Here is a 6,000-nt window from a genome sequence, read left to right as displayed (position 1 = left end):
AATGAGCTAATGGGTATAAGTCACTTAGGGTATGTAAAGGGCTTTATAAATGGCCATGATTATTATCATCAGCATTATTTCTCTACCACCCATAGCCTGTATTCAAGAGCTTGTCACATTTCAAGTTCATAGTAGACCTTAGGTTGCTTGAATGTATTTATATCACAACAGTGTAATCCTCAGTAGAGGTTTTCTTTTTCTAATTTCACCACTTTAACATTCTCATGAAAAAGACAACAGAACACAAAAACAGTTTCCTTATTTCATGTAATTGCTCCAGATTTCTTTCCTGTGGTGGAGAGGGGGTGTGCTCATTAGAATCCCATTAAAATAAAAAATTTTTAAATCAGTTATTTTGCACTGGACACACGAAAGATTTCAGACATTAAGATTAGAGTCGTTGGTATCCTTATTGATGCAAAGAAATAGCCTTGGCAGTGGGTCCCTGATTCCGCCCACCCTTCTCCATCTCTGCCTCTGCTTTGTCATTTTGCTTGTGGATGACTGCTGTCTCCACCATTTTCTCTCTCCAGTGCATCAGCTGTTTAGTGGCCAATGCACTTACTATAACACGGATCTGACCATGCCGTTCTCATTCCTGGAACTCTTCAATGGCCTCCCATTACTTAAAGGATCAAATCCAGACTACTTTACATGGCATTCCCTGTTCTTTTCTGTATGCCTTCAACCTTATTTCTGGTTCCAATTCCTGCCAAATCCCCACCACACACATATTTCACCTATATAACCTGTTCTCTGTGTTCCTTTATTCCCTGAAGCTTGTCTCCCTGCTTTTCCTCTGTCTAGGATTTCCACCTAACTCGCTCCAACTTCTCCTTTAAGACTCATCTTGACCATCACATCCTTCAAGAAGCATTTGCTACACCTTCCATCTCTGAATTGGGACACTTCCTCTCTGGCTCCCATAATAATTTGCACTTAGACTTATGAAATCCATGAAACTTGCTTTGATCATTGATTTTCCTGCATCTATCTTTATCCATATTTAAAATCTCCATTTGAGTGGAGACTGTTTTCTCATGCCTGAATGTATTTTACATTCATGCAAAAACAAATGCGATTCGGAGGAGACCCAGGGGCAAGGCACACTGAATGAAAGTGTCCTTATGCATCTCTCTGTACCTAAAGCATAGGCAAGAAATACATCCTGAGTGATTGAATGAATGAATGAAAGCAAGACATCCTATCACATGTCTGTGAGGTTTAAAACAGAACTAGGTCCCTTCTGGTCAAATCCAGTGGATAACCTTGCAGAACAAGATCTAACTCAGAATGTCTGCTGATGCTTTAAGCATCCTGCATACTGGAGCGTGTTCAAGGTTCTTCCCTGACCTCACACACAGCGAATGCCTGAGCTCTGTAGGCTATTTGTAGAAAGTTTATTTCATCTTTGCAGAAAGCTGCCCAGTATAAATATTAGTCAGTTGATTTCACACAGAGTTAAAACAAGCTTTTAAAAGCCTTTTACCTCTCCTGTCCCCAAATAGGTACTTTAGACAGATTCTCAAGGGCCTTGGAAGCTTTGTCAGATTCGGTAAAGTGAAAGTTATGTTCTGTTCAGAAGCGGCCTTCTGTGAAGGCTGTCTTGGGGTTGATGCTGAAATTGTGCAGAAAGGGTCAGGGAAAGTGAAGGATTTTAACATGACATAGATTGGGTGAGGGTTGGTGTGGGAATCGCGATTCTGTCTTCTGGAGTCATATCTCAACGAGGCCACTTGTGAAGCTGTTTCCCTTTGGTGCCAAGATGGTAACTTGATATTGTGAAGCAGCAAGGGCTTCACATTTCAATGGTCTGAGGTCAGTCCCAGATCTGCCCATCAGTAGTCAGTGATAAACATGAATCCAACCCAGTTCTATGAGCCTTGAAACAATGGTATCACCAGCACGGTCCAGCAGAAATATAATGAGGACCACAGATACGAGCTACATATGAACTTTTTTTTTTTGTAATTCTGGTAGCCACATTAAACAAAGTAAAAAGAAACAGGTAAATTTAATTTCAACGTTTTATTCAACCCAGTATGTCTCAACCCATAACCAAAAATGTTTTATTTAATCCAATATCTCCAAAGTGTTATCATTTTCAACCTGGACTCAAAATAAAACTATTAAATAGATATTTTGCATACTTTTCCTTGTACCGTGTCTCTGAAATCTAGTGTGCATTTTGCACCTACGGCACACCTCATGTCAGACTAATCACATTTCAGCTGCTCAGTGACCACACATGGCTAACGGCCACCACATTAGGACAGCTCGGGGTTGCGGGGAACCACAGTGCCTGGACAGATCTCTCAAGTTCTTAAACTTCTCCAACTCGGATTCCAAGATCTGCTTCCCAGAGATCAGATGAGATTGCATGAAAATCATTATGTGCCCCAACTTCCTTCTCCTGAGTATAAAGAATGGACTAAGAGGACAAGATACTACATCATTTTTAGCGGGTTTGCTTGGTCGTTGTATTTCTCTCACTGAACCTCAAGCTGCATGAGGTAGGCAGTGACATCATTTAACACTGGGTCTCCAGGGACTAGTGTTAGTATACTAGTATTAGGGCACTAGGACGTGACTAGGTGCATTCATTTCCCAGGGCTCCCGTAACAAAGCACCACAAACTGAAAGGCTTCAGCAACAGAAATGTATTGTCTCAGAGTTCTGGAGGCCAGAAGTCCAAGACCAAGGTGTCAGCAGGGTTGGTTCCTTCTGAAGGCTGTGAGGATGGATCTGTCCCATGCCCCTCTCCTAGCTTCTGGTGGTTTTCTGGCTATCTTTGGTGTTCCTCGGCTATAGAAGCATCACCTTAATCTCTACCTTCATCTTCACGTGGTGTTCTCCTTGTGTGCCTGTCTATGTTCAAATTTCCCCTTTTATAAGAACAGTTATATCAGATGAGGGGCCAACCCTACTCCGGTATGACCTCGTGTTAACTAATTACATCTGCAGCGACTCCATTCCCAAGTAAGGTCACATTCTGAGATAGTGGGAGCTAGAACTTCGAAAATTTGATTGGGTGGGGAGGGACACAATTCCACCTATAACAGAATGTGTTCAATAAACCTAAGTCAGATACATGAGTCAATAATACTTGAATGTAAGGACAACTTTTTATCTACTTTGGGTGGGTTCCAAGAATATTCTACCCTGTCTGAAGAAGACAGGCAGGTTAAAAATCAAACAAGGAAAACCGGATGTGAAGAGGATGAATGTTGCCGATGGGCAGTTCCATTCTGCAAAAGCACATGCTTCGCAGTTACTGTATTTGAAAATATTTAAAGCTGCTCCCCAAAGGTCTTTTGAATGAAACTTACTTAACTTCCATCAGCCTCAGTTTTCCTAGCTAAAGCTGCCTCAGAATTGTTTAGATAAATTAACATCAATTTCTTAAGTTGTACACAGAGGGATCACACAATTTATTTGGCCAGACTTACATGCTATTGGTATCTGAAATAAAATGTCTCGTCATTAGGCAAATTCTCTCTTATATACAAATAAGGCAGACTTCTTCCATATTTTTGAAACCCCACTCTCCTCCTTGGATCCACCTTGACATTTTGCAAAAACTCTTCCTTAAGTCAGTCTAGCCCTGCTTTACTCCAAATTGTGTGATCTTCTCAGCTCAGCTTTCATGCAGGCAGATATCCTTAAAATATCACACATCCTTAGCTCCAGAAAAATAATACTTGTGCACTGATCAAACATACTGAAAAATTCAGGGTTTTCCAGTCTCCAGTGGTGCTTTGGTTGAGGGCCTTGGGCTCAGAGACCTTGTGTTGGGGCAGGGCCAGTTACTGAACTTGGTTCTTCACTTAGGAAGATGGAGCTCTTTGATTTCAATCTCTCTTGACTTATCTTTTAAAAATAGTAATAACTTCAATACTGGCATTAAGCAATACTGGCTTATGCTAAGTTAGCTTGTATTGAGTTTGTAAGGCCAGTAAAGTTTTATCTCCTTTTTGTTCTGATGAGAAGCTCAATTGTCATACTGTCCATGTTTATTTCTCTTTTTCTCCACATAAAAGTTTATGAAATGAGGATGGAGGAAACCTAGAAATGCGTCGTGCAATCAAGTCTATTGATATAGCTAGACTTGTTGGGTCATATGGGTGGAAAACTTAGGAAGCAGTTTGGTGCAATGGAAATATATGTAGAGTTCAAATCCCAGCTAGAACGTTTATTCACTGACCTCAGCTTTCTCTTCTGTTAAATGGGTATAAATGGTACCCATCCTACCTACCTTCCAATGTGGTATGGAGGCTCAAACAGGCCATGTTTAAAATACTCCCAGAAACCTTTACATCCTGTCATTGGCTAAGCTATTGTGATGATGGTGATGGAAAGAGTGATGAGCCTCTGTCCTATTTATTTACCTAAACTGACCACCTAACTCATCTGTTTATTTCTTCTATTTCAAGCATTTGGGTTGCTTCAAGGGAAAATGTAATGTCAAAGGGTGTCGTTTAAATGATCAGATCCCTTTCTTTTCTTTTTCCTCTTTCTTCCCTTGACTAGCTTCCTCCTGGCATATACCATCACTGCATTCACTCTTTGATTTGCCCAAAACGTTTTTGAGCATCTATTCTGTGCATGCCGTTCAAATACTCCTGGGAATGTGGTACCCAATCACACAGACTTGGGTTTCTTCCCTCAAGGGCCTTCCAATCCAGTAGCCTCTAGGTCTCTATCTCAGCCCACCCTGTGGCTCTGAAAATAACCTCACCACTTTCTTTTAGTTCTTTTTCATTGATTCTGCCACCCTGGGTATGAGCTATTTCCTCCTTCTGCAACATTAAGCTGGCCTTTCCACATATTATTTTGTCAACCTGTTTCATACCATCTGGCTATTTTCTGCTCACCTTTCAACTCTAGGTTTAGACATCAATTCTTCTGGAAAGCCCTCCTTGATAAACCATAGGGGATAGGCGAGCCCCTCATATTTCACTTCTCATGGCACATACCCCATCAACTGTACATTCCTGGTCTATTATGTAACTTCTACCAACCTATAGCTACAGAGGTTCCTGGGCTACGTGAATCCTCGTCACCACTGTAGCCCCTGAGTCTAGCACAGGACCTGCCATCCAGAAGATGCCCAGTGTTTTACTGCTGGAACCATGGCATGAATATCAAGTTCTTGCCTATTTGAGTAGTTCATTGCCCTTGCTTTCTGGCAGTCTCTCCTAATTTCATTTCTTCCAAGTCCAAGTATAATTCATTTTGTGACAGCCTTTTTTTTCTAGTTGGCAAACTATTAGAGGCTAAAACTTATGCAATGCACCATGAAAGACAAGGTCATATTTTATCATCTTTGCCTGTTGCTGTAACCAGATTAGACATCTTTCTACAAGTGAGGTGAATGCAAGCCAACAGATATTTACCAACAGATATTTATCATGTCAAACACCTGATTACAAAAAAGAGGGAAATGTTAAAGATGAATACGGCCAGTGCCTGCCTTTAAGGAGTTTACAATCTTGTGAGAGGCTGATACTGGATATACGGAAATTGGATAATTGAAAACCCCTTCAAAGGTTTGGTTCTGGAAATTCATCATAAACTATGTGGCGGTGGCACCTAGTTTCTGTATATTAACAGTGTCATGTGTCATGTCTCCTCAAGGTCATGGGTTATCTCAGCTATGTTTAGGGTCCACCTTTGAGAAGGGACCAGAGAAGGAGAATAAATGTTGATTCACGTCCCTGGGATATAAACTTTCTGATGGGCAGGAAATTCAGTTTTCATCACGGGATGTGAGTGCAAATGATTCTGAATCCATTCATGTACAAGACGATGGTATCTATTTCTTGCATTGATTTGCATCTAGAATGTTTACTTTTCCCTTCACTAGAGCATTTCATTTTCTGTGACAACATTCCAGTGAAGAGAGTGTATGATTCTCTTTCTAGGAGTGTGACTTAATGCTCCCCATTTCCCCAATCTAGAGGCAGACCCTTGGTGATGCTCTTGGTGGGATGCTGTACT

Source organism: Delphinapterus leucas, chromosome 15 (assembly GCF_059928025.1).
Source record: "Delphinapterus leucas isolate spDelLeu-1000000601 "Yukka" chromosome 15, BTC_Dleu_Yukka2, whole genome shotgun sequence".
Lineage (NCBI taxonomy): Eukaryota > Metazoa > Chordata > Mammalia > Artiodactyla > Monodontidae > Delphinapterus > Delphinapterus leucas.
This window is presented reverse-complemented; position numbering follows the sequence as displayed.